Source organism: Cornus florida, unplaced genomic scaffold (assembly GCF_030987335.1).
Source record: "Cornus florida cultivar Cherokee Brave unplaced genomic scaffold, ASM3098733v1 CherokeeBrave_3.0.0_Hap2_Chr05, whole genome shotgun sequence".
Taxonomy (NCBI): domain Eukaryota; kingdom Viridiplantae; phylum Streptophyta; class Magnoliopsida; order Cornales; family Cornaceae; genus Cornus; species Cornus florida.
The window spans coordinates 18,271,840-18,295,548 of record NW_026775575.1 but is presented as its reverse complement, the minus strand read 5'-3'; the positions used below and the strand labels follow the sequence as shown (position 1 = coordinate 18,295,548).

At 33.4% G+C, this 23,709-nt stretch overlaps 1 long non-coding RNA gene across 1 annotated transcript; it reads left to right on the top strand.

The window, feature by feature from the left end:
• Positions 1–18,688: 18,688 nt before the first annotated feature.
• LOC132306158 (uncharacterized) lies at positions 18,689–23,388 on the top strand. Its single transcript, XR_009481840.1, has 4 exons — positions 18,689–19,248; positions 19,392–19,497; positions 21,245–21,285; positions 23,228–23,388. It is a non-coding gene; the product is annotated as an uncharacterized LOC132306158 (long non-coding RNA).
• Positions 23,389–23,709: the final 321 nt, after the last annotated feature.

The following is a 23,709-nucleotide window of genomic DNA, read 5'->3' as shown; positions in this document are numbered from 1 at the left end:
GACCATTTTATTCCTAGTTCAATACCTTATCCATTTTAAACCTTAACTTCTGCATTTGTTTCTTTTTGAATTTCGTAACTTCTTAGAAGTCACTTTGAAGTCTTAGAGGTGGTGTACATCTCTATAGACCCCTCCTCTTTTTCTTTCTTTCGCATTTGAGATTCATTATCGGATTAATTTTCGAATTATTCGCTGACGCAATGGGTTCTTTGAAATTCAGGCCGTCACATGCATCTCTGGATGCAAGGCGTTGAGACCCACGAGTCTATTTCCTTGCAATCAAGGGTGGAGCGATGCATGGCTAGGCTTGGGCTTTTCTACCCAAGTAGCAGGATCCTTTTACTTATTATCATTATCACTCAAGAAATTTAAAACTTTGCAATGTCCGAAGTGTCTCACAGATGAAACTTCTTCTTTGATTATTCAAGTTATTTTGACATATTCCTCTCTAGGTAGAGGTTCCCTGGGTTCTCAGGGGTGGAGAGCGCACGGTTTTCTTCGTGCTGTTTCTTATTTTAGGCATTTTTTCTCCTGTCTTTCTCTTTTGTTCTAGCCTATGCTTTCTTCCCTTTATCTTTCTTTGTTTTTCTGATCTTCTTTTATCTCTGTGTTAGGTCTCGATTGGTTATCCTCTATGTGCTATTAGGGTTCATTTATCAATCAATTTGATAATCTCATCGACCTCTGTTGGATCTTGTGTCTTTTTCTGTGGTTTGTTAGTGGAGGAGATCGGCTTTTCACACGGGTTTTTTCCTCTTGGCTCATTTTACGACAGGGGGTGCCTTAGGCTTTTCCTGTCCAGCTTTACAGATTCTCCGAGATGAATCCTACAGACAGAGGTACGTTTTATGTGGGTAGTGAGGCAGATCTTAAGCAGTCGCTATGCTCGACGACGGCTAATCAGTGGGTGTTGGTTCAGGAGCATCAATCCCAAGGTCTAGGGAAACGTCTGCAATACACGACCCTTCCCTTGTGGGTCGGGCCCAAAATCATAGTGGACTCAGTCGGGTCTTATCTTCCAGCCTAACTAATGTGTTGATGGGCCATAACAATGCAGCCCATCGTTATGTGGATAAAAGGCAACCGAGTGGCCCAGAATTGATTATGGGGCCTTGTGAAGTCGGTGCAACAAAGGGTTTTTTATTCAATGCCTCGATGGACATCTTCTGTGTATAGACCGCGGCTACATGTGTCTTCTTCTTTTGTTAATTTCCAGTCTCCTCCTCTTATGTCTCTTCCTTCTTCTTCTAATTATGTGAGGGAAGAATTACGATCGGATGCTGTTAGGAATACTATTCAAACTACTCCATCCAGGGGCAACCAAAAATTATGGTTTAGGATCTTCAACGACTATCTAGCAACTTAAACGTCTCAAGGCTCAGTTTTCTCCTAATATTTTTGGTTTGCTCGAAACAAAAAATGGTTGGAGCCATATTCAATCTTTACAAAATATGCTTGGTTTTACACATAGCTGTTTGGTAGAACCTGTGGGTCTTGCTGGGGGTCTGGCTCTTTGGTGGATGGATATTGTTTAATTGCGGGTGGTGGAAAAGACGAGGTTTTTTATTACAGCCGTAATTATCCAGCATAATCAGCCACCGTGGAACTTATCTACTGTCTATGCTAGTATAGTGGATCGTTTGCGAGCGATGCAATGGAAGTATTTAGAACAACGGCTCGATTGTGAACTGGTCGTTGGGTGCTTCTTGGCGATTTTAATAATATTCTTTATGTATCCGAAAAGTGTGGAGGGAGGGTAAAACAGGGTTGGTAGCTTAGATCTTTTCGGTCTCTGATTGAAATGTGTGCCTTACTAGACCTAGGATATGTGGGTTTTCATTATACTTGGTCTAATCAGAGAGATAGGCAGGATAATATTCAAGAGAGACTCGATAGAGCTCTTGCTACAAAGGATTGGTATACTTTTTTTCCTAAAGCTAAATTATCACATATCCCAGTTGTGGGCTCTGATCATTTTGCCTTGCGTCATTGTAAAGATGATCTCATACGTTGGGCTAAAATAAAAACCATTAATTCCAGAGTTCATATTGACAGAGCGAAACGCCGACATCGGGAACTAAAAACAAGCACTTCTGCTATCATCATTCAGAGGTTGAACAGGTTGAAAATATTTTAAGCTCTTGCTTGCTGGCGGAGGAGATTTTTCGGAAACAAAAATCTTGAGTTCAATGGTTGCAATCTGGGGATCAAAATACTAGTCTTTTCCATGCCACCACTAAACGGAGAAGAGCACGGAATATGATTTCGGGTGTTCATGATGCTCGGAATTATTGGGTGGATGAGGAAGAAGCTGTTAATTCTGTGTTTTTGAGTTATTTTCAGAATTTATTTTGATCTCAAAATCCTACAAATATTGAGCAATTTCTGCATTATGTTCCTGCTCGGATTTCTAAGGAGATGAATTCTTCACTTCTTGAAGCCCTGTCGGAATCAAAAGTGAAGCAAGCTGTGTTTTCTATGGCCCCGATGAAAGCCCCAGGACCTGATGGGATGACGCCGCTATTTTATCAGAGGTAATTAAATCCAATGTGGTTTGTGCTATATCTAGTTTTTTTGAAACTGGGCATCTATTATCAAGTTTTAATTATACAAACATAGTGCTGATTCCTAAAAATCAGTCTCCTACTCTTGTTTCTCACTACCGGCCTATATCATTATGCAATATTTCATATAGAATTATTGCTAAGATTATGACTAACCGATTGAAAGGGATTATTGGATCCCTTATCAGTGAGTCCCAAAGTGGTTTTGTTGCAGGTTGCTATATCACGGATAATATTCTCATTAAGCGTGAAATCCTACATTATTTAAAAAATAAGCGGAAAGGGCGGAAAGCTTTTATGGCGCTGAAGCTTGACATGAGCAAAGCTTATGACAGGGTTGAATAGGTATTCTTGTTTCAAATGCTGCATAGGTTGGGGTTGAATGATCACTGGATTAAGATGATTTCTGTTTGCGTATCTACGGTACCGTACTCTCTTAAAATTAATGGGAACTTACTTAGTTTTTTTTCATCCTACTCAGGGGTCAGGGGTTACGCCAGGGCGATCCGCTTTCCCCGTATCTTTTTATCATATGTGCCGAAGCTCTTTCTCTAACTATTAGTCGGGCTCAACAAGCACAGTTGTTGACAGGAATCAAAATTTGTAGGGTGGCTCCTTCCATTTCTCATCTCTTCTTTACGGATGATTCTATTATTTTTTGTGCGGCAGTGGAATTTGAGGTCCGTTTATTGAAAAGAATTTTGGCCAATTATGAAAGGGCGTCTGGCTAACAGGTGAATTTTGAGAAATCTTCTATCTTTTTTCTCAAAGAATACTCCTCACCGACTCCTCGGCCTAGGATTGCGAGTGGAAGGAATGCATGCCCGATATTTAGGTGTGTCGGCTATTATTGGTCGGTCTAAACGTGATGTTTTTCAATTTTTGCTGTCTAAATTGCAAGAGCGGTTAACTTCATGGAAGGCAAAATTGTTGTCTGCTAGTAGAAAAGAGGTGTTGATTAAGGCCGTGTTGAGTGCCTTACCTATGTATGCGATGTCTTCTTTCAAGCTTCCACGCACGTTGTGTATTGAGTTGATGCAACATATTCGATCTTTCTGGTAGTGTAATAAAGAGAAAGCTTGCTCCATTCATTGGATTCACTGGGATACTCTTTGTTTGAGTAAGAAGAGGGGAGAGCTTGGTTTTCGGGATCTTGAGACTTTCAATTTGGCCCTTTTAGCGAAACATGCTTGGAATTTCCAGGTGCGCTAGAAAGGGACGGCTTTTCAATTGCTTAAGGCCAAATATTTTTCTTCGTATTCGTTCTTAGAAGCTTCATTGGGATCAAATCCCTCCTGGGGATGGCGTAGTATTTGGTTAACACAGACCTTTTTAAATCGAGGATTGAGGTGGATGGTTGGAGATGGAAAATCTATTCATATCTGGAAGGACCATTGGGTTTTTGCTCTTCCTCATAAACTTCTACCTCCACCAGTTGTTGCCCCATTTTGTTATGTTGTGGATTTGATTAATCCGATTACTAAGACATGGAAGTTGGATGTTTTACACCAGCTGTTTTCTAATCCTGAAGTTCAAGAAATTTCGAGGATGTATATTGGTCATTGGGATAAGCCGGATGTTCAAATTTGGGCGCCTGAGGTGTCCTGTAATTTCTCTGTGCGCTCTGCTTATTTTCTTGCTGTAACCTCTACTTCATTTGCAGGCCGTTCAGATAATATCTCTTGGAATTCAGTCTGAAGGTGCAAAACATTATCAAAGGTGCAACACTTTTTGTGGCATTGTTGTCATAATGCTTTTGCCTACTGGAGTGTCTTTTTTGTCACGGGGATGCGTGGAGTCTTCTATGTGTGCACGGTGTGGGTTAGAGGAGGAATCGATTGTGCATCTCTTGTTCACCTGTACACATTATTTACAGATTTGGAAGTTGTCCCCGCAAAGACTTGATTTTTCGTGTTTCATTTCAATCTTTCTTGGATGGTTGGAGTTTTTTGGTTAACTGGGTTGTTTCCTCGCCTGATAAATTAGTTGTTCTCGGATTGATATCATTTTGTACTTGGTGTATTTGGAAGGCTAGGAATCGAATGGTGTTTAAGGGAGTTTTATGGAGCCCGGGAAGGTGGTGGAAAAAGGCTATAGCAAGCTTTTGGGAATTCCGGGTGGCTAACTTTCAATGCAAAAATTTGGAAAATACTATTTCTCCGTCTTCTTCCGATTGTTGGGTGCCTCCTGCCCAGGAGATGATTAAATGTAATTTTGATGTGAGCTTTTTTCAGGGATCTTCCTTTGGAAGTGGTGGCGCTGTGTTTCGAGACTCTCAAGGAATTATTCTTCATGCAGTGTTTTTTCAACCTTTCTTTGCTGCGTCGGCAATGGTTACTGAGCTCGTGCATTTCAACGAGCTATTTTCTGGGCTTCATCTTTCGAATTTAATTGTTTGTGTTTTGAATCGGATGCTAAGGTTGTTGTTGACACTGTGGTGGATGGCTCAACTTGTCCTTCTGAGATTGCGTCTCTTTGATATAAAGAAGGATCTTCAAGCATTTTCTTTAGTCTCTCTCAATCATGTTCGCCGATGGGGTGGCTCATGCCCTCGCGGTTTTTTCTCGTGCCTCTATGGATGATGATCGGGTGTTAGATCCTCTTCCTACTCGGATTGTGGCTATTGCTAGGGACGATGCTTTGGGTCTTGTTTCTTAGTTTTGGTTGGTTGGGGTTCGGGTGTTGGGTTGTTCCTTCTGTTTTGCCAAAAAAAAAAAAATGCCATATGCATCTTACTCGTACAATACAAAGTCCAACAAGGTGAGCATTGTATTAAGAAATTTATCAACAAGTTCCATAGTGTATCGATAACCCAAAGATTTTGTATCAACTTTTCAGACTGCGTTTTATTTAGTCCCAAAAAAACCTCGATTAGTAGTGGTTTTCTTGCTTCATGGAACATTGACTAATCTGTTCCGTTGTCTTTCTGTTTGTTCCCCCCTGTTTTTTTCCTTCCTATTAATATATATTTCTCCACTCAAAAAAAAAAAAAAAAAAAAAAAAAAAAGGGGTTTTCTGGATTATATTCGTCACTAATCTTAATTAAACAACTCACTAACTTTGATTGCTAGAAACAGTCATTCAAATGCAATTTTAAGCAAAATGAACTCCTACTGTTACAACGACAAATTGTGTGGATGTTGAGACAACGTAGAGGAAGGTGAGCATTGCATTTAGAAATTTATTAGCAGCAAGTTACCATAATTTCAATTTCAATGCTCGATCGACAACCCAAAAATTTTATATATTCAGAATCATCACACGTAAAATATTGTCTTTTAATCAACATCTGAAATTTCACTAATAAAGAAAATTTCAGATTAGCAGCTGAAGTTTAATTAAATTATTGCCATAAATTATATTCATTATTAGTACAATAATACATGCAACAACTACTACAACATAAGGACTCTTACATCATTAGGAAGCCTTAACCTTTACCAGTACGAATCTCTTGATTTGAAATCAAAATTTAGATAAAATTCTAGCTTCAAAAGCTTTCACAATGAAATTAGGCAAGAGTATAGGGGCAAATGTTAGGACATGTCACTCATGCATTCAATTTTTCCGAGTTTATGAAATGCCTGGGTTATTATGATGATTAGTTTTTTTTTTTTTACAATAATAAGTTAATTACGATAGCATTATGCATACAAACCAAAAAATACAATCCAATGTATCTAAGGAAACTAGATACACCCATCCCTATCCTCTACCTACTTTTTATCTCCATTCCTTGAATGCTTACGATTTCTTTCATTTTATTACATTTCCTAATTAAATTTCTTCAGAGTTTGCATTTCATACTGCTCTACGCATGCACACAATGAGATCGAACTAGACTTTCTCTTCGAGTAAGTGTATATGTAACTTCTGATGTTAAGCTGTCATTCTAGTAAGTTTTTTATGTTTGAGTGTTTCTTCCGCTTCCCAATATGTTTGAAGTACAAGATATCTTAAGTTCAAGGAAGAGAAAGAAACCTCAAGTAGAAAAACAAAGAAAAAGAAAAACATATATATATGAGCAGTTAACAAATTAAGCTGGAAGACTAAAGAAAAGAAACACACTTAAAATGGAACAACGGTACTTGTCAAAAAATAATTATGGAAAAAATGGAAGAAAACAAGATTTGATCATAGATGATCCAAGTTTGGGCAATACTTATAATTATATTTAAACGGTCCACAATCATTTTTTCTTTTTGCGTTAAGTTAACAAGGTCAATTTTTAAATACTATTATAATAATTATTGTTCACAAGACAGTATCACAAGCTGCAAGAGTATACCTCACTAATCTTAGTCTCCTATGCAAGAATAGGTGATCACATTGTTTGGCCTGAAAAAGGCTGGTGTCGATTCCGATGAAACCGGATGGGCGTGCCAGGAACTACAGTAGTTCCAACGAGAGATCCAAACAATATTCCAGAAGGAAGACTATGAGACCAGGCGATTGTGAAGAGGTCTGGAATGAACACCTCTGGATTCTTTTTGCCTTTGATAAAGGATTTCGGGATTGTTAACTGGTTAGGATGAACTGTAAAATTACCTATGAAAGTAAATGAATTATCTAATGAAAAGTAAAGAGCAGGACTAAGACTACTCATATTGAAAGTGCATTGCAATGTAAAGTAAAATTGTATTGAAATGTTGTGTTTGGCATTGAGCAAGCCTTCTAAGTTACAATATCATGCCCTATTTATAGAATTTAGTAATGGTAGCTTGCGTGTAACCGCTTGCTTCCTAAGCTTCCATGTGTCCCATGACTTTGCATGTAACTGCTTGCTTCCTTGGCTGCCATGTGTCCCAAGACTTTTCACTGGAACGTCGTAATACCTTTCCATTGGACCGACCAGCTTCTTAGGATGCCATGTGTCCCATGACTTTGCATGTAACCGCTTGTAACCGCTCACTTCCTAGGATGTGTCCCATGACTTTGCATGTAACCACTTGTAACCACTTACTTCCTAGGCTGTCATGTGTCCCATGACTTTGCATGTAACCGCTTGCTTCCTTAGCTGTCATGTGTCCCAAGACTTTCCACTGGAATGTCGTAGTAACTTTCCATTGGAATCGACCAACTTCCTAGGCTGCCATGTGTCCCATGACTTTACATGTAACCGCTTGTAACCACTCACTTACTAGGCTGCCATGTGTCCCATGACTTTGCATATAATCACTTGTAACCACTCACTTCCTAGGCTGCCATGTGTCCCATGACTTTGCATGTAACCACTTGTAACCGTTTGCTTCCTTGGCTGCCATGTGTCCCAACACTTTCCACTGGAATGTGGTAGTACCTTTCCATTGAAATCGACCAGGGTAATTTGCTACTGGAAAGTGGAAAATAAGGGTGTAAACATTGCCCCCTCAAATTTGATGTGCCTAATATTCTTTGAAGAATTGAAAGGCATATCAAATTTTAGATGTGAGTGAGAATTTGCCATGTGATATTCCTATTGTTAAGGAATTGAACAAGTAAAACTTTTCAGCCGGAATGTACCATTGCGCCGAAAACTTTTAAACAGCTTACTTAATTAACGCAACGAAGATTTGAAGCCTCACATCCAATTTCGTTGCCCCCGAGGGCTGGAGGTTTATGATAAGGATGAATTTGTACATCTTCAGGCCAAATATATAGTTGATTGGCCAAGTTTTGCCCCCTAAAAATCACAAGATGTAAATTTGGGACAAATAAAATAGTAACATTTTTTTTCAAAATTGGAAGAAAAATACTATGACCGTTATATTCTTCAAGTGGAAGAATATACAACGATTGAGAAGTATGTGCCGTTCCCGAAGGAAAATCTGACTATGGAAAATCTTCTTCCAATGGAAGAAGTGATAACGGCTTCCTATGGAAAGGTTTGTCAACCTTCCTCATGGCCAAGCCACAGTCTTGCTGGTAGAAGTCAGTAAGTTGGCTTGTATTTTTCGGTCAAGCTTTAGGTAGGTTGGTCATTGGATGCCCCCCAAACACCACTAGAATTGGGTTTGGGTCTACCAAAGGAATACTCCTTTGGCGAATTGGATTTACTCCTTGATCGGGAGGTTTCCTTGGAGGGCGTTCAATTTCGAATGCCATTGGAAAGGCCATAAGTGGCCTTGGTGGTGTGCTTATAGGCTAGTGAATGTTCAAAAGTGGAACATTCTGTTAAACCTAAAATTGAACTTTTTGAACTGCTACTAATGGAGGGTTCTGCACCTCAAGTGAAACCTACACCTGCGATGGAAGTGGTTGAGCTACTGTTGATGGAAGGTTCTACACCTCAGTTGGAACCTGCACCTGTGATGGAAGTAGTTCAGCTACTGCTGGTGGAATCGACTTCACTGTTGCTAAAGGGTTCTGCACCTTAGGTGGAACCTACATCTGCGATGGAAGTGGTGGTGGAATGGACTTCACTGGTGGCCACTACAACAAATTTGGTCTTTGGCGACAAAAACTATAGCGACAAAATGAATTTGTCGCAATAAAATGACCTTTTGTGACAAAAAGTAACTTTATCGCCTTAAACTAACTTTAATCGAGAAAAACCAAATTTGTCATAAAAAGTTATCGTAATATCTACCTCGGGCATTTCCTCACGTCCGGCCATATGGCGGGAAAAAGTATGACGACAAAATTGATTTTAGTGACAAATATATTGTCGCAACTAATTACAATATAGTGACAAATATAACTTTGTCGTGATTAACTAGATTTTAGTGACAAATATAGCTTTGTCACAATTGATGGCATTTTAACGACAAAAATTGTTGTCACTACAAACGACCTTCTAATGACAAATGATGCTTTGTCGCCAAAGATTGAGTTATTGTCACAAATATAGCTTTGTCACAATTAATGGCATTTTAACAACAAAAATTGTTGTCGCTACAAACAACCTTCTAGTGGCAAATTGTGACGGCCCTGGTTTTTCAAGCCAGTGCGTCCTGTGATGAATCGTAGTTTAACCCGATAACGGATCCGAAATGCGGAAGCGATAACAGAAAACAAGACTCTAAGAAGTTAAAGTGACCTTCCATGAGGTCGTGGAACTCAATGAGAACTAATGCGGAAGCAAAAGACCAAAATTATGACAAATAAGCCCCCAAGGGCAAAATAGTCATTTCTGAAAATTGTGGACTCAGGTACCACCGAGCACATCGCTGGAAGGACAATAAAAAACTAATCAAGACGGACTGAAGAATCACTTGATTCGGAGTGCGGATGAAGAAAATATGAAACTCCAAAGTTTCATAAAATCAAACTTTTAGGTTTGAAGTCAATGCGGCGAGGGTACTTTACAAGGGGTAAAATGGTCTTTTAAGATATAATTTGATGCAACCGTGTATACCGTTATATAGACCAGCAAAAACTAATAAACTTAGACTCAAAAATCACTTGATTTGGAGTCCGGATGATGAAAATTTGAAGCCTCAAAGTTTCAAAAAAATCAACTTATTTTCCGGGTAAGAAATCTGGGCAGGAATAGTGTTTTTATAGCAAGCAACATTTGATTTTTTTCTCAGAATTGAGGCTAAAAACAGACCCTAGAATGAGTTTTTCTGGAAAAACACGAATAAGAAACCCCCCTTAAAATCACGTTTTCTACCCGGCCTCGCAAAAGGAAACAAAAAAAACACACTGTAAAATCCCTAAAATGCCCCTTAGATCAGCATAGATCAAGAAAGTCCAAAAAGCTGCTACAAGATTTGTTTTCAGAATCTGCCCACAACTGAGAGCAAAAACGGGCTAGAAGATGAATTTTTCTGGAAAAACACGAAAAAAAAACCCCTCCCGAAATCAAATTTTCTACCCGGGCAAGTGAGAGAAAATGAAAAAAAAAAAACTCATTGTAAAATGTCCAAAATGCCCCTCCACGAAATCTGGTAGTGAGGGTGAAAAAGCTGCTACATTGCAAAACTGAAAACTGAACTTTGCGAGGGATTTCCGGTACCAAGACGACATTTTCTGGAAAAACATGAAGAAGAAACCCCCCCTAAAATCACCTTTTCTAAGCGACCATATCGAAAGAAGAAAATGAAACTGATGTGACAAGTCTAGAAAGCCCCCAGATCAGATTATGCAACAAAGTTTCAAAATGAGTCCATAGGAGACTCATTTCACCAAAGAAGAAGGTTTGCCCAGAAACGACCATGCACGCAAACGTAACTTACCTATTAGGACATGCTATAATGGTCCATGGCTTAAAAATACCAGCGATGCAAAATCCGACCCCCCAACGGGCAAAAAGGCAAAAATGAACAAGAAAAGGGAAATTTGAAAACCAAAATTAACAAATGATTTCAAATTACCGTTTAGCCCTTGGCCACACTTCAAACATGATTTATAAGACCCTATAAAAGAATAAAAATGGAATTCCCATACCCGATGCAAGCATAGTGAAGCAATGACTCGGCATTTTTCAATATTTTCATAATATTTTATGAAATTAAAAGTTACATAGGATACAAATTAGATGTCATTGGCCTATGGCCTCATCTCATATATGTCAAATACATTGTAAAGAGTGTACTTATGTACACATTTTGACATATAAAGCTATAAATGGCATTTCAAGCCAACATTTACAAAAAATGAGAACTTCAAGTCTACAAATCATCCAAGCTTGATGTGAATCCCAAATCTTGATCCCGGTATCTGAAAAATGTCTCCACTACGTGGGTGAGTAACATAAAGCTACTCGTAGGAGATGAGCATGCATCGACCTAGCATTTTACAATTCTATCACCTTAAGGTGAAACATGTTAAAAGGGCCCATGCCACCTAACGTCTATGTTAAAGTGAGACTCAGAGATCATCCTAAGCTGGTCATGCAATTGAAATGAACTACGGCATACAAGTATACATGCTCAAGTACACTAAATGGTATTAAAACATGATACACGACATTCAAGTACACGTGCTCACAAGTCTACTAAATCATGTTAAACGGGATAACCAATATCTAGCATACATATACAAGTATAAGATATATGTATAGAGTACTCATAAATCAAGTATATAAACACAAGTATACTAAGCTAAACACATACGCACAAGACAAGTATACATAGCACAAGTATACAAAAATGAAATCCGCACACACAAGACAAGCATACTAAGCGTAAATACACTAGATAGAGTTTAGATACACCACAAGGATACAAGTTCAAGTATACAATTTCAAGTATACTAAATGAGATCAAAATACATAGGCAAGCACCAATTCTCAAGTTACAAGTAATCCATGATTAACAACTTGAAATTGAATGCGAAATCAAAGTAGAAAGACTGGGACATGTGGTCACTAGACCAAGCAAGTGTTTCCGGGTAATTACAACCCACAAGGCACTACCTAGTGCGCATATACATAAGTTATTCCGGGCAATTACGACCCACAAGGTACTACCTAGTGCGCACTTATGCGTTAGAAGACTCTTGTCTCCGTACTAGAGCCAAACCCTAGCCATCACGTGAAATATGTCCTTACAAGTTTTCCAAAATCAATAAGTGCAAAACTTATACAAAAATCAATAAGTTAGACCAAACTTATACCAAATCCACTAATACATAAAACCATCTTCCATGCACAAAGAAGGTTGAATCCACACAAATCATGTCCTAGAATTCAAGTATAGATAGCATATGACATGTCAAGCCTCCAATATGCAATTTATACACCAAAACAAGAATATTTTACAACAATTGAACCGCATTACCACACTAAGCCACAAATACTAAATAAGTCCCAATTTAGTAACTAGCTTCCAAAATAAATAATTGTAATATTCTAACAAGCTATACACCTACACAAGATATATCTAAACAAGTTATGCAAGTCAATGATATTCTATATCATGCTAAACCCAATTACCATTTCAAGATGTCTCAAGTACTAATTCTACATCAAATTAGTAACATACTCACAATGTGATTAAACAGACTACATTTCAAGGGATTATCAACCTATTATCTCCAATATCAATTTAAGTGACCAACACACTTAAAATAAAATTAATTAACCTCATTAATTAATTTTTCTCTAGATTTTCAAACATATCCAAATGTCCTTAATTTAATATATGTTAAAGAACTCACCAAGGCCTACTTTAATATCACAATACAAGTTGATTTCATACTTGTTTCAATTATGTAATTTAATCTTTCACAAAAGATAAATATTAAATAAGTTTTACAATTCTTACTCAAATGCTCCAAATTTAATATATGTTACACAACTCACCAAGACCTAATTTACTAGCATGCCACAATTTAATTCTAAACTATATATCATCATTAGAATTAAATCCAAAATAAAGAAAATAAATAAATTAAATTCTAAAAACTTGAACAAGGCATGCTCACATGTTGTATATGCTTATAAAATAATTAATACAACAATAATATAAACCTAAGACATCCCCTACCTCAATTTGAGATGAAAATCTCAAAAACCCACCGAAAAAAAAAGTGCTCCGAATCCGACGATACCGAAGGGTTTTGTCGGGGACAACACGATCTACATGAACCCACAAGAAGCCCCATCAAAATCACAACTTGACTTCAAACCCGAACTCAAAATTTGGCCAAAAAGGGGTTCTAATAAGGGGGAAAGATGCACGTGGTCAAGACGAACACAAAACGTGAAGGTACTTTGACTTTTTGACAAAGGGAAGAAGGTTTAAATGAAACAAGAAGGGTGGCAGCCCAAAATAAGAAAATATGAATAACGGAAGAAACAACGTCAAAAACCGAGTTCCGAACAGAGAGATATGCCTCTAACAAGTTCGGCGGCAACTAGGGCCAGAAACTTTAAAACTGGAGAAAAATGACCAGAAGGAAATTCCATGAGTACAAGACTCGACAAAAAGTGAAGATGAATCCTGTATGAGGATCCAGGATCAATATGAGGCAATTTTGCAATAACTTTCATTAATTGCATAATAGCCCCTCCAAAAAGTGAAAACTGTACTAATAGCCCAGAATGAAAATATCTTCCAAAAATATTTTCTTAAAAACCCCTAAAATAAAATATCTTCAAAAGATATTTACGAAAGACACCCCAAGAAAAGAAAATAATTCCAAAGAACTTTGCATCCATGCCCCTATGGACACCGGGAGCAACCAGAGTACTTTCTTGCAAAAGTAAAGATACGTATTTCGTGGAAACCACTTAGAATGAAGATACGTGAAGTCAAAAACCAACTCCAAACACAAAGAGTGAGATTACGCCAACAAAGTGACAAACGGGGAAAAGACAAAATAGGGAAAAAAACAAAACAGGGAAAAGGACAAAAAGTGAATAGTGTCGAAAAACGAAAAATGTGAAAATGACTCGGTCCTCAAAGGAAATTGTCAATTCAAAGGAAAGAGTCTCAAAAACCATTTCCGAGCACTCGAGACGACGCTAAGCGACGAGAAACTGAACTCAAAAGGAAATTTCAACGAAAAAAATTTATCCGTAAAATTCTGAGGAAAAAGAAAAGGAAGGAAATGACTGGGTCATTACACAAATGATGCATTATCGCAAAAGATTGAGTTATTGTGACAAATATAGCTTTGTCACAATTGATGGTATTTTAATGACAAAAATTGTTGTCACTACAAACAACCTTCGAGTGACAAATAATGCATTGTCGCAACAGAGTGAGTTATTGTGACAAAACTCTTTGTCACAATTAATAGACTTTTAGTGACAACATATTGTCACTAATTATTATCATTTAGCGACGATGAATTTTTGTCCCAAAAAACTACACTCTAGTGAACAAAATTGTCTTTGTCGCCATTGATAGATTTTTAGTGACAAATTATTTATCGCCAAATTCTATCTTTTAGCGACAAAAGATATTTCGTAACAAAAGAGTAAATTCTTGTCACAAATTGACCTTTTGTCACTATATACTTGTTTGGGAAATAATAAGAAAAATTAAAACTTACCATAAGGTATGTTTTTAATATATAAAAATATGTGTATTTATATAAATATATGGTAAGGTGCAAAAAAACTCCCTGAATTATGTTTGAATTTACAAATAACCCCCTTAAATTATATTTTGTGCCTAATACCACAAATTACCAAAAATGCCCCAATGTTCTAATAATAAGTTAATCATTTTATAAAATGGTAGTTATAATTTTTTTTAATGATAAATTAATTCTAATAATAAAGTTAAGGGATAATTTGTATAATTCATATTTAAATTTAAATAAGAGAATATATATATATATATATATATATATATATATAATACAATTTGTTCAAGGTTTGAGGTCCTTTAAGATCAAACTCGACCAAATCAAACCGTTAAGTTATATATATGTATATGTATCAAATTATACATATAATATGGAGTAATATAATTCTATAGTGGCTAAATATTGTTGGTTAATTTTCTGAACGAAGATGTTAATATACCCATCTCAATTAGCAATATACGCCTACATCCTAACCACTGATCCTGAGATCTCAAGCTCATATCGTGGCTTATATCCATATATATATATAATCCATATCCTATCCATAACAATAAAATTAAACTATTTGCCATAATCTTTCAATGGTATGTCATCTACATAGTTCAATGACCTAACATGAAGAGATGAGACTAAGCTTATTAACCAGCGCATCCACATAATCCAAAATAAAACCATATCCTAGTAATGGAATACATGGAACCAAATCTTGGTAAATTTATGTTATTTTGGACAAATGGTGAGTTAAATGAATTGTGAATTGGATGACAATTTTTATTAGGAATTTCTTAATTAGGTGAATTTTTTTAAATGTTAGATTTAGAATTAAAAATAATTTATTTATTTTCTATAGTTATAATATAGATATACAAATTCATATAGTTATATCAAGTTATTTATATGTTAAAATTTTATTATGAATTAAATATTTGCAAAAAAAATTTAAAAAATTGTGAAGATATAATTAAAAGTTGAGACTTCATTCCGGCAATGACCCCCTCCCTCAATTTTTTTACAAATGACTTTTTTTTTTTTTTTTAATCTATTTATGGTTACCTTATGGCTGCAAATAAAATTAATTATTACTCTTCAAAGTTGAATAAACCTCTTACTGCAACATACTTTATACACATATATATATACACACACGCACATGCATATATAATTTTTTGTTATGAATTAGGGAGAAGAAAAAAATGCAATTTGAAACTTGTAACAAAAAGCCTTAAAAAAAATTTGCAATTTTTTTGTAAATCTTTTTATATTAATTAATAAATATTTTTTAACATTAATAAATAAATACTAAAATATTTTAAAATTGGTGGTAGAGTTTGAGTTTTGTAAAGTAAAAAATTCTTTCAGGTTTTATATTAATACTGAAATATTTACATTTTATTTTTTTATTTATTAAGAAATAGTTTTTTATTTTAGTACTGAAATTGGTGGTAGATTTTGAGTTTTGCAAAGTAATAGATTCTTTAAGGTAATTTGAATTTTATTAGGTAATATTTACACACACACACACACACACACATATATATATATAGAATAGTATAGATTTGAATTTTATTAGGTAATTTGTAATTTTAATTTTATTAGATAATTTGAAATTTATATAATTTTAAATTTACAATAGAAATTCCATTATATTAATTTTTAATTAAATTTTAAAATAGAAATTCAATTATACTAATCATGCATTAAATTGAAATTGATATAAAAATTTATTATATGGAGTTTGTGGTTTTTTGAAAAACCCTAGGTTATATTTTATTTTATTTAAATATATCATTGTCTAATGTGATAGAGTTTATAGAGAAAAAAAATATGTAATTCATGGTAGAGTTTTATAGAAATTATTTTATTTTATTTAAATATATCTTTGTCTAATTATATATTTTTATTTATTAAAATACTCATAATAAATAGATAAATCCAGAGGTTATATGTGATAGAGTTATCTTTTTGTATTAATTAATAATTTTTTATATTAAAAAATAAATACCGAAATGTAAAAACTCTTTACACTTTTATTATTGATTTATATGTATTATTATATTATTATATATTTTCTTTAAATATATCCTTGTCGACTGTGATTGACTTTTATAGAAAATAAAATAGGTAATTTGTGTTAGAGTTTATTGAAATTATTTTATTTTCTTTAAATATATCCTTGTCTAATTAATTTTTTTTTATTATTAAAAAACTCATAATAAATAGATAAATACAGGTTATATATGATAGAGTTTTAAATAAAATAAAATGGGTAATTTGTGTTAGGGTTTTATAGAAACTCTTTAAATATATCATTTTCTAATGTGATAGAGTTTTATTGAAAATAAAATAAGTAATTTGTGATAAAATTTTATAGAAATTATTTATTTTCTTTAAATATGTCCTTGTATAATTAGATTTTTATTTATTAAAAAAACTCATAGGTAATTTGTGGTAGAGTTTTAGAAATTTTATTTTATTTTTTATATCAATTAATAAATATTTTTTATATTAATAATTCTTGTTTAATTAGATTTTATTTTATTTAAAAACTCATAATAAATAGATAAATATGTAATGTGTGTTAGAGTTTTATATAAACTCTTTTAAAAAATTATTTTATTTTCTTTAAATATATTCTTACCTAATTAGATTTCCTTTTATTAAAAAAAACTCATAATAAAAGGTAATTTGTGTTGAGTTTAAGAAAAATTATTTTATTTGTTCTATCAAATATTTAAAAAAATTTATACTAATAATTCTTGTCTAATTACCAATTTAATTTTAATTGGTAATTTATTTAATGATTTGAAACATCTTAATTGAATTTCAATTAAACAATTACCTATTAAATTTTAATTGATAATTTATTTTATTGTTTGATAAATTATTTTATTAAATAATTACCTATTTTATTTTAATAGGTAACTTGTTTATTTTAATTGATAACTTATATGATTTATTTTAAATGTAACTTATTTTATTATTTGGTAAATTCTTTTATTATCTTGTCTATAAATCATTTGGTACACTTTTTTCCTCTTGTAGATTTTGTAGTTTGCAGTTACAGGGACAGAGAGAGAGAGCAACTTCAGAGTTAAGAACGAGAATAGAAATGGAGGCGATTGCAGAGGCTGAAGAGATGCCTAGGGTTTGTAATGTCGTATATGTTGGTAAAGTTAGAGAAACAAAAATTGTAAATTTTGTCGCCAAAGACTAAATTAAATATTAAGCCGTGGTGGTGGATTATTTCCTTTGAGATTTTTTCTATTATTTGATCACAAATTATTTAGTCTTATTTATTTATTTATTTATTTTTAGTTCATTATTCAAAAATCATCAAATTGTTTTGAATCTATGTTCGGAATCTAATTTGAGAGTAGTTCGACCTTACTTATCACTATATAATATTTAATTTAGTCTTTGTAGGTTTTTCTTTGTTTTGGCACAAAGTGTCTATAAATATATAAAATCTCTCATTTCTTCAAGCCAAGCAAACTCACCCTGGCAATCTTTTACAAAACACGATCCCATGGAGGAGGAAGGAGAAATCCCCGCATATAAACATGTCAGCAGTTTTTTCGTTGTCATAGATGCCTGCTGGCATTGTCCGAGGCATTTTATAGTCTGAACACCAGCCTATCCCTTTTTCCGATGGCTGATTCTCAAGCGATTGTGTGCATATCTCATGAATACTTGAAGTATTGAGACATAATCCATAAATCTACATTCGTCACTCTACCACAAATTAATTACTACCCTAACACAAATTACCTATTTATCAATTTATTAGACAAGAATATATTTAAAGAAAATAAAATAGTTTCTATAAAACTCTACAACAAGTTACCTATTTATATAAAACTTTACCACAAATTATCTATTTTATTTTCTATAAAACTCTATCACATATCATTAGTATTTATCTATTTATTATGAATTTTTTAATAAAAGAAAATTAATTAGACAAGGACATATTTAAAGAAAATAAAATAATTTCTATAAAATTTTATCTATTTATTAGATAAGGATATATTTAAAGAAAATAATATGATTTTTATACTAATTAGCATGGTATTTGCTAGCGTTTTCTAAAAGAGCACTGGTAAGTGTGAAATTTAGTGCAGTTTATTTCGTTAATTTTTCATTTTTTTTCTAACTTTATCTCATCCGAGCCCTAGGTTTCTCTTCAGCCTCCCCATTCACCTCCATCTCTATTCTCGATCTCAACTCTGAACTTGCCCCCATTCTCTCTCTGCAACTCCCCAATCGCCTCCATCTCTATTCTCATTCTCAACCCCCCCCCCCCCCCCCCCCTCTCTGTAACTGCTAACTAGAAAATCTACAAGAATCAGAAGTTCAAAACCCATATATTTCAATTTATCTATCTGTCTACAAGAATTAAAAGTTCAAAACCTATTACATAATCAACCCATATCTGATATGCCAGATTGTTCAAAAAATCAAAACCCATATCTTTTTGTTTCTATCGCCCGTTGTTCCAGTTCGGGTTCGCCGTTCACAAGCTTCAACCGCTGTCTCTCAACTCTCAAGCTTGCCCCCCTCTCTCTCTGTGCAACTACTAACTTGTATGTATGGTTTTTTTTTTTTTTTTTAAATCAATTAATCACTGGCTTGTTGTGATGGGAAAACACGAGGAGGACGACACTTCCAAGGACCAGATTATCGATAGTTACATCAAAACCTTAGCTATGGTTGTTGGAAGGTTTGGATTAACATTTTATTTTTTTTTTTGTAATTTTCTTATAATTTAATTAAGGCCGCTCCCCCCTTTGATTGATGAGAGATGTAAAGGAAGTTACAGAAAATTACCCAAGTCAGATTATGATGTTGATTTGTACTCCGCAGTATCGGATGTTGCCGACGCAGACAAATCTGAATATGCCTCCACTTCCTTCCAATATGACGAAAAAGGTTCTTTCAGTTGCAGCAACAAAATCAAAGACCAGTGGGGGTGAGAATTTTGAGTTCCTCAAACTATTTATGTGCTTTAAATTTTGTATTCTGAATTTGTAAAGGAAGTAAAACTTTGGATCATATATATGTGTATGTACATATATTGTTTTGATATGCACAGGAAATTTAGGAAAAATTTTGTTCTGATTTTGAATCTGTAAAACTTTGGATTTCTGCAAAACCCTCTCAAAGTCGAGTCAATAATTGTGTATATAATATTTTCTTTTTTAACATTTTGTGTTAATTTATCATGTTTATTCCTTCAATGTATTAAGGGTTTTTATTCAAAGCCATGCTCTACTATGGTGTTATAATTTCTAAATCAGAAGTTATCAAGTTCTTTTAATAGAAATTTTCTTAGTTTTTGTGCTTGGGAGTGGTTCTTGTATTACCTACAAAATGAGTAGTTCATTTAATTTTCAGGAAGAATTAAAGTCACTTTATTTTTCTATTTGTCAACAGAAAACTATAGCCATCTCAAATTGAACCAAATTCGACAATCTGTTGAAGAAAGCCACACTTCTGTAAATTAGCAGTTTGATGAAGAATTAATGGCCAACTGAGAGTTGATTGTGTATGTGGAAAATTAAAATGTTATGTTTCTTATGCATTGTAATAAAATGTTTTGTTTCTTATGCTGATATGCCTGAGACAGTTATAATGAAATTTTGATTCTTCCGTTGCCGATTGCTGTTATATGTAAAAGCATTTTCTTATCAAGTTTCAGATTTGTTGGTTGTAGTTTTATTTTTTTCCCTTTTCATGTTACAGTTTCTCTGGAGGTGGAGGTTTCAAATTGAGGTCATTACTTAGGAGGGTTTGAACACCAGATCAAGTCCATTAGTGATAAAAGGGATCTGCGTTTTTCTTATAGTGTTTAGAGGTTTCAAGTGTCTCGTGGCTTCTAGGGTACACTAGTACTTTATTCTGCTATCATTTGTTTGAAAGAAGGATGGACCATTAAATTGAATGCGACTAATTTTAAACCTTTGATTGATTTGCTGCACCTTTTTTGCTCTTTTAAGTGTGATCATTGATTACCCCACATATGATTTTTACTAAAATTTGTATGAATACATGAAATGGAACGTAGTTGTGTGAGATTTAATTAATTATTTTGCTTGATCTTTAGTTGATGGTTCATTCATTAGCAACTAGTCATGAACCATTTCTCTACTTCTAGTATCCTTATAAATATTTTAATACATGAAAGGGAACAATTACATCTAATATGATATTCATTTTTCATTATCTTTAGATGATTGTAGTATAATTGTTTGATGGCTTTGTAGTGAAAATGCAATCTAATTGTATATTTGTATTACATAGTTGGTATTCCTGTTAAAATTATATATATTTGTAGGGCAGTTTATAGGACTAGTTCTGAAAACTAGAGTAAATGGGGTACCAACTAGAAGGTATTTATGTGGTTCTGTTTTTGATGGTGTGCAGTGTAATGGAGGAAGTGTTTGTTTTTGGGGAATGAAATATTACCTGGATTTATTACTATTTTTCTTTTTCTGAAGCTATGTTTCCTTTGTCACACCACACCAATGGTGTTGAACAATTTATATTTGAATTTATGTCTTAGGTTTGTTCAAACTGCTTCCGAACTCGTAATCTTAGTTGGTTTATGTTGCTAATTTTTAGATTAGCTTTATTGAAGCTATCATTTTGGTGTTGTGATAGTTTTTGTAAATCAACTCTCTGAACTTTAATGTGCTTCCGTGGGTTGATTTGTTCAGGTGTTAATACACAGAATGGAGAGGAAGTTGCGATTAAGCTGGTATGTTAGCAAACTTATCATGCAATTCAGTATTCATGTTAGAGATGCTATCAATTTCAAATGTAGATTTTTTTTACTTTTTATTTTCTTTCAGGTAACTGATTTTTTTTTTTTTTTTTTTTTTGATAAGTAAAGGTAGAGGTAACTTTCAGGTAAGTAATTTCAAATGTAGATTCCATGGGTAAAAGTTTCCAATGTGGCAGTTATATACTAAACAATAACAAAAAGAACACAAGGCCAATATGATCATTTTAAATTACTTAACATTCATGATTTTTAGTAAATGGATTTGTTTATGCAATTTCCCGGTCAGTGCTCAAAGCAGGTATCCATAAAAGTAAAAAAATGGAAAAAGAAAGAAAAAAAGAAAAGAAAAAAGAAGTGGTTTAATAGGAGACCTTGCCTCAAACCCCAAATATAGTGATGTAACTTTGTTGCATTTTGAGGTAAATGTGTTGCAATAATGCATAGGATCCCTAAACAGAAGGGGATATAGGTTCCCTTAAAGAATAGGAATGTGGTTTCCCTTCACATTAAATTACACTAATCTTATAGGAAATGGATGTTGATTTGTTGATTTAACTGTAAAAAGAATTTTTGTTTCTTGTGACCATGCAATAGAAAAATAATAATAAAAATAAATAAATAAATAAATAAAATAAATAAAAATAAATATTGTAGAGCTTTGTCTTCTTAGGGCCCATTTCCATTTTCTTGTCATTTCCTTTAAAAGAAAAAGGTAAATATAGTGCAATTGGAGAAAAGTGAAGTGCGAATATCAGAGTCCCTTAAAATATACTACTACTTTATTATTACTCTACAATTACAAATAATATAAATATACAAATTTATTTTATTTAAAAATTTATTTAGCCATAAAAATGAATTTGAAACTAGCCAAATTTTTTGGCCCGCCAACTAGCACAGACACGTATCACTCTGTGTTCTCCCACACACACACACACTCTCTCTCTCTCATAGAGACTACCCAATCACTCTCTCAAAATTTATTTCTATTATAATTGATTGGAACTGATTTACCTTCTAACTTTGTGGATTATTTTTTCTCTTCACTCATGACACGTGATAGCCATATTAGATCACCCGTATATTAATTGATTATAAGTTAATAGCTTGTATTAAGGAAATATTGAATTGTCATATATCAATGTTCAATTAATTAGACAACAATGCATTTGTTGCATAATTCTGGAAAATTTGCATCTGTTTCTTCTTTGCTCAGTTCTCTCACCACCAATCCTCGAACTCTAGACCACACAAACCAACTTCTATGCCAAAGAGTCCATGAGTGAATCAGTAATTTGCATCTGTATCATTCTGGATTTCTTCGATTAATATATATTCATGACTTTATTGCTTCAAACTTGAATCCTCTTATGATGCATTGATTAATGTAGAAAAAGTTTACTAAAAATACCTTTGAATTTACTTTTTTTTTTCTAACACAAGATTTTATTGCCAATATATAGGATAAATATATGATAATTTTCGACAACAGGAAGCTGCAATACTTACTATTCCCTCTTCTTCTATAAAGATTCTAAATGCTTCATAATAACTCCAACACATATTATAATAACTCTAATTCTTGCATTATTGACTTGCATAGCAGTTAATTTGGCACAGAATACGTATTAGCAATAAATTTGGTAGCCAAAATTTCTTATATATACTATGCAGTCTCGTTGTTCAACTCTTCATTTGTCTATATGTTATCAAATTAAATACATTATACTAAGTTGTGTGTGTGTGTGTAAATTGCTTGATATAATAAGAAAAGTCAAGTCACTTAATTCTAAAGGAATATCTTGTTCTCATCCAGATATCAAGCTTTCTAAAATACTCTTTAAAAAATTTATTTCAGTCTTAAAATTCTAATCTCAATTTTTTTTCTTCTTATTTATTTTATTTTATTTTGCAGGTTTCACATTGATTGAAATTTTGATATGTGAATGTGATTAATTGTGTAATATTGGATTTGGATATTAGCATTTTAATATGTGCTGGAATTATTATTTTAGATTTTGGATGATTTGTACATTTTAATATCTAAATTCTTAATGGAATGTGTTTTATATTCTATGATTGATTATCAAATATATTAATTTTGAGCAAGATGCTTGGATCTTAGTTTAAATTTTTTAGTTTATTAATATTTTAATTTAAGTTACAGGTTCCAAATAGGTGAAAACAAAATTATATTATTGTATTTGTTGTAGGACATGTTATTTTGTCACAAGAAAATAGCTTATAGTAACAATAATTTTGTCGCAACATGGTAAATATATTATCACAAAAGATTTTGTCGCAATTTGGCACATTTATTGTGACAAAATACTTTGTTACAATAAAATAGCTTATAGTGACAATAATTTTGTCACAATATAGAACATTTATTGTGAG